Source organism: Mobula birostris, chromosome 21 (genome assembly GCF_030028105.1).
Source record: "Mobula birostris isolate sMobBir1 chromosome 21, sMobBir1.hap1, whole genome shotgun sequence".
In the NCBI taxonomy this organism is placed as follows: domain Eukaryota; kingdom Metazoa; phylum Chordata; class Chondrichthyes; order Myliobatiformes; family Myliobatidae; genus Mobula; species Mobula birostris.
This window is the reverse complement of record NC_092390.1, coordinates 59330715-59336714: the sequence shown is the minus strand read 5'-3', so window position 1 is coordinate 59336714 and position 6000 is coordinate 59330715.

Sequence of the window (6000 nt, the reverse complement as noted above, 5' to 3'; positions counted from 1 at the left end):
TGACATTCTACATTTATTCCAATAGGTCATTTACCATGTGTTCGTTTCGGTTCGTTTGAAGCTGTATATTTTTATGTTTTATTGAATGTTTTTGTCGGAAATGAAATGTCTTCTTGTCATTATTCCCTAAACAATACAGTATAACAATTATTTACATTGTATCAGGTATTATATGTAATCTAGAGATGATTTAAAGGATACGGGAGGATGTGCGTAGGTTTGGTGCGCCGCTGGGTCCTGAAGTCCACTGAACTGAGGCAGGTTAAATAAGGGACTTAAGCATACGTGGTTTTTGGTATGGGGGGGGGGGGTCTGAAATCCGAAAAAATCTGAATTCCAAAATGCAACTGGCCCTAAGGATTTTGGATAAGGGATTGTGGACCTGTATATGCAATTCTGTTCTCAACACTGCCGAAAATGAAACCCTGTTTAACTAAAGATTCAAAAGCCCACAACCCTTGACTCATTAAAAAAAAATCTGCAAGGCTTTCAATATCTCTGTTTCTCTAGTTCTGTTGGGAAAAACTGTAGAAGCATGTAGCCTCTAGAGCAGGGGTTCGCAAAGTTTTTATCTGCCGTGGACCCCTATCATTAACCAAGGGGTCGTAAACCCCAGGTTGGGATCCTCTGCTCTGGAGGCAGACTGAATAATAGACTGAGGCTTTAATGGGCCATGTTGATACTGTATATGCATGTACATTTTGTTCTTGTTGTGATTGTAAAATCTCAGCCTGTGATTTAATAATTTATTCCTGTGATATTAATTAAAGGCCTGTTCTAGATAGGAGACTGGGAAGCTATCCATTTCTATTATGAAACGGTGGTATGGGACCCTTTATTCTTATTTGAGGGTATCAGGTTAACATTGCTGCAGAGTTGTATTCTTTCAATCCAGATTGTATACTCAAGTCCCGTTTTGAGCCCACAGCCTACTGAGGCAAGAATGTTACCAATAAGCCAAACTATTAAATATTAAGGCATGCCAAGATAAATATACTTGAAATGTTGTACACCCATTGAGTAATGAAGTTATAAAACAAAACAATTAAACTTTAAACCGTCATTCTTTACCAGCAAAATATGTGACATAATGTTAGTGGACACAAACAATGAAAAGCTGTGCTCTGAGTTTGTAAACTGAAATTGTTAGCCACAGAGGTAGAATGTACCTAATTGTTAAATGATTTGGGCTGTCACAGAATGACATGAATATTCAGAAGGTATTGTATGCCCTGTATGTTAAAAGAATGGAAACCTATCTTATTACAAAAGGTGTGCTTTCTGTAGAGGTATATAACTGGGTGCAACTTTCCAATCAATCTTTAGATCCCTGCTGCTGCTACTGACCAGACTTTGGAAGCTGACATGAGCAAAACGGAATTGATTTGAGAACTGTCATATCATTGCAAAAAGTGATTTATTCAACACCACAAAGGAATTCAGAGGGTCAAGCACCATCCATGGGGGGAGATGGATAGTTGTGAGGAACACTTCATGGAAGGAATATTTTTTTTTAATCTTTTGAGGATGATTAATGTCTAGCCATTATTTTCTACCCTGTATTTTGAATTAATTTTTCTCATATCATGGCATAGTCTTGTTTTGAATCATGATATTATATGTAGTCAACACATCAATTGGTGAAGAATCAAGGAGCTCCTTCACTCCATCTGCCAAAGAACAGAATTTCCCGGTGGCCAATCATTTTAATTCTAATCCCAATTCCCATTCTGACTTGTTGGTTCATAGCCTCCTCTATTGCCATGATGGTGCCACTCTCAGGTTTGAGGAACAACACCTCTAATCTGTCTGGATAGCCTCCAACACAAAGACATAAACATTGATTTCTCCGACTTCTGCTAATTTTCCTCCCTCCATCTTCAATTCCCTACACCACCCCCCTTATCTCTTCTCTCCTCAAACTATCACCCCCCTGTGTTCCTCCTCCTTCCTTTTTTCCACAGTCTACTCTCCTCTTCTGTCAGATTCCTTCTTTTCCATTCCTTTATCTTTTCCACTTATATCACATCCCAGCTTCCTACTTCACTCTCCCCAACTCACCTGGCTTTATCTATCACCTTCTAGCTTGTACTCTTTCCCCTCATCCTCACCTTTTTCATTCTGGCATCTTCCCCTTCCTTTCCTATCCTGAAGAAGGGTCTCAGCCCAGAACATCAACTCTTTATCTATTTCCGTAGATGCTGTCTGACCTGCCAGGTTCCTCCAGCATTTTGTGTATGTTGCTAATAGTAAGATAAATGTTTTCTCATCTAAATTCTGTTCTTTTTTCAGAATTTTGAAATATTTATGTTTTGATAGCAGTAGTTTAGGATAGTTTGAATTTTAGATGATCCATGAGAGGGAAATAGGTACATAGGAATTTTTCTAGAAATTCAAATATTGGCAGACATCTTTGAGACCAGAATGCAAAGTTGAATGATTTGTTCAATTTCCCACAGCCTATAGACTCACTTTTAAGGACTCTTCATCTCATGTTCTTGATATTTATTGCTAATTATTATTATTTCTCTTTGTATATGCACATTTCGTTGTCTTTTGCACACTGGTTATTTGTCCATTTGTGCAGTTTTTCATTGATATTTTGTTTCTTTTTATTTACTATGAATTGTCTGCAAGAAAAGGAATCTTGGGGTAATATATGGTGACAGTATGTACTTAGCTAATAAGTTTACTTCGAACTTCGAACTTTTGAATGGTGTTAGCAGATCTGTACTATATTGATCAGTATGTGCCTCAGTAGGAAAATATCTTACCAATCAGTACAAATGGCAAAATTGTTAATATAAAAATAAGAAGTTTAAGTCTTTTTTACACCTGTGTGTGAGGCATTTAATTTCTTCAGTTGATCCTCCTAATGTTTATGCATTTCCATTCCTCTCAATGTTGACAGAAAACAGATCCTCAAAGTCATTTTAGGAAATCATCACTTGGCTGGAGCTGGTAGGGCTAAATCACACACAATATTGGCCCTCAGTCCCAATTTTATGAAGATAGACATTAAGCAGCAGAGTAGATTTCAGTGTGGGATAATACATCACTTTAGTCTTACTGAAAGTGAGAGACCGATGAGGTGAAGTTGGCTGGATGTTATGAGTAGGAGCATCGTAAAGGGATATTGTGAGGGCTGGCAGCTCTTTCTGGAATTGCAGTGGACATGGAGGAGTTCTTCTGATGCACCCTATTCCACATTTGGGTGTTTTTATTAAACTCCAAATACTTCAAAGCCACCAGTTATCCCTTTAACAGTATGTTCTAACTTGTGGCTGTTATATTTTGTAACTTCAAAACATTAAGCCAATTCAAAGGAAGAGACAGAGTGAAAAATGTGAGTCTAACTTCATGTTTACTTTAAGCAAGGTGCACACACATATCATGTAGCCTGATGACATGCAATTCACATATTTTACATATAACCCGTAATGAATTATTTAAATGAATATACATATATATATTTAATTCAAATATTACTGAAATATTAAATACATTTTGCATACTTTGCTTAGTACTTCCTGAGAGCGGCAGCCTGGCATCAGCTCTATTTAGCAGTACAGTTTTTGATGGGGTGGGGGGTGTAAATGATATCAAATAGGAATTTCCTATTTATATCTTTCAGAAGTAGATCTTTGTTGATTCTGCAGCTGTTTGTATTAGTAGGGAAGTAGGAGTAGGTGTAATGATAACTATGCACACCTGGCCCTCTATAATTACAGTACCAGTGACCCGGGTTCAATTCCCGCTCCTACCTGTAAAGAGTTTTTATGTTCTCTCGATGGCCACTTGGGTTTCCCCCACGTGCTCCGGTTTCCTCCCACAGTCCAAAGATGTACTGGTTAGTAGGTTAATTAGTTATTGTAAATTGTCCTGTGATTAGGCTAGGATTAAATCAGGGGTTTGCTGGGTGATGCAGCTCGAAATGCCAGAAGGGCCTATTCCATGCAGTATCTCAATAAAACATAAATAAAATATTCAGTATCTAATCTTCACTTGGGGGAAGAGCAAGAGCTACTGAGTTTCTATGCCCACAAATCCATCAATAAGCTAAACATCATGTTTTATTTTAATTCAGCCCAATGCACATATTTGCTTATTTTACCTCCTACTCCATTCCATCAGATCAAAAGACTCAGTCTACTCTCAAACTGCAGTGAGCAATCCTAGTTTCTGCAACTCTGACAGAAGTCCGATTAAATCCAGGCTATTTGCAGTGCTGATCAAGCACCAATATAGTTGAATCACAGTGCCACCAGTGTTATGAAATACTAAACGCTTCTTTTTCTTATATATATATCCAGCATACTATCGACATGGGATGTAGCAGCAAAAGGTAATACAAAATCAAACAGGACAAAACAATTGCCGCTAGCCTGCGACCACCACATAACACACCCTCAGCTCCAGTGAAATGATTGTTCCAAAAAGTCAAATTCCTTATTTTGAACCTTTATTAGCAATTAACAAACATATAATCTTGAAGTAGTATTAAGTGGTCAGCAAAGATATGACCTCCGCTGACAAAATGAGCAAGAATATGTAACTTATTCCCTTCACTTTTACAATGCCCCCACTCATGTGACTAGTTACCGTAGTAAACATAACAAGCGAGCAGCACAGATTACTTAGCTCCTTAAGGGGTTTTATTCGAGAATTTATCAAGGAAAAGAGTAAAATAATATGAAATATCAAGTGAGGCCACCTCATACATTATACCTGAACTCCCTCTATGCTAGAACAATTCATGCCAATTTCATGGCACCAAGGCTATTTCCATTTCTAGTAATAGATGAATTGGAAGTGTATCAGAGCCTAAAGGCCAGATTTTTTGGTAGCTGAAGGCAGGTCAAAGAAGGCAGCAGTGAAACAGCAGACAATATTGGAAATCAGCTAACAATAGAGGAAGTGGATATTAGGGTTAGTATTTCATGTCAAGTCGAAAACTTTAGCAAAACTTCTTCAGTTTGTCTGAGCTGCATTTGCAAACTGATCAATTGCTACTTTCAGTCACCATTTCACCTCTCTGTCAACATCAACTCTGCGGCCTCCAGCAATGAAACTTGAAGAAAGAGCAAAGAGTAACACCTAATTTTTCCACGTGATATGTAATATTTTCTGGCCTTGACCAAGGTCTTAATAACTATTACCAAGTTCTGTTTGCATGTTTGTTACCTCAGCACTCAAATCTGGATCTTAGCGTATTACTCTGAGAAGCACTGATTTCTTGTAGATATTTTGTAATAGCAATGTAGGAAAATAAGAGGAAAATATATTCATACAGTGACAATTTTAACAATTCTAATTAATAAGTTACTTGTGCATTCTCAAATTTTTAAACTACTAATTAGCCATTCAAGATTTATATCTGAAAAAAATTTTTGTTTGTTTGATAGTTTGTAGTATTTTGCTGTCATACTATGAAGAACTAATAAAATTATATGCGTGTGTTCCAACAGTTTTTAGTTTAGAGTCCACTACTGTCAGTTTTTGTAACTCATGGGTATAAGTTCTAAATCTTAACAGCAATTGCAATGAGTCTCTAATATTTAGCAATTTCTCTTTAAGGATGTGTACTAATTTAGATCAATTATAATTATAAACAGCAGAAAACATTCTTGGTCTCCTGACCTGGAACATCTAATAATTAAGTATAGACAGTTATACTCACTGAAAGAGTTCACTGCTGTGACACTAACCGTAGTTTACATACCGCCAAAGGCAGATGTCATACAAGCACTCCGTGTATTGAGTGCAATGATTAACAAACAAGAAACGGAATACCCAGATGCCTTTCACATCCTTACTGGAGACTTCAAACAGACTAGGTTGAAGAAATCTCTTCCCAACTACCATCAGCACATCACTTGTGGCACAAGAAACCCAACATATTCGACCGCTAATACACTGATATCAAGAATGATAAATGTTTCATCCCTTGACTGCATTTCAGGAAATCTGACCACTTGGCTGTCCTCTTCCTACCTTAAT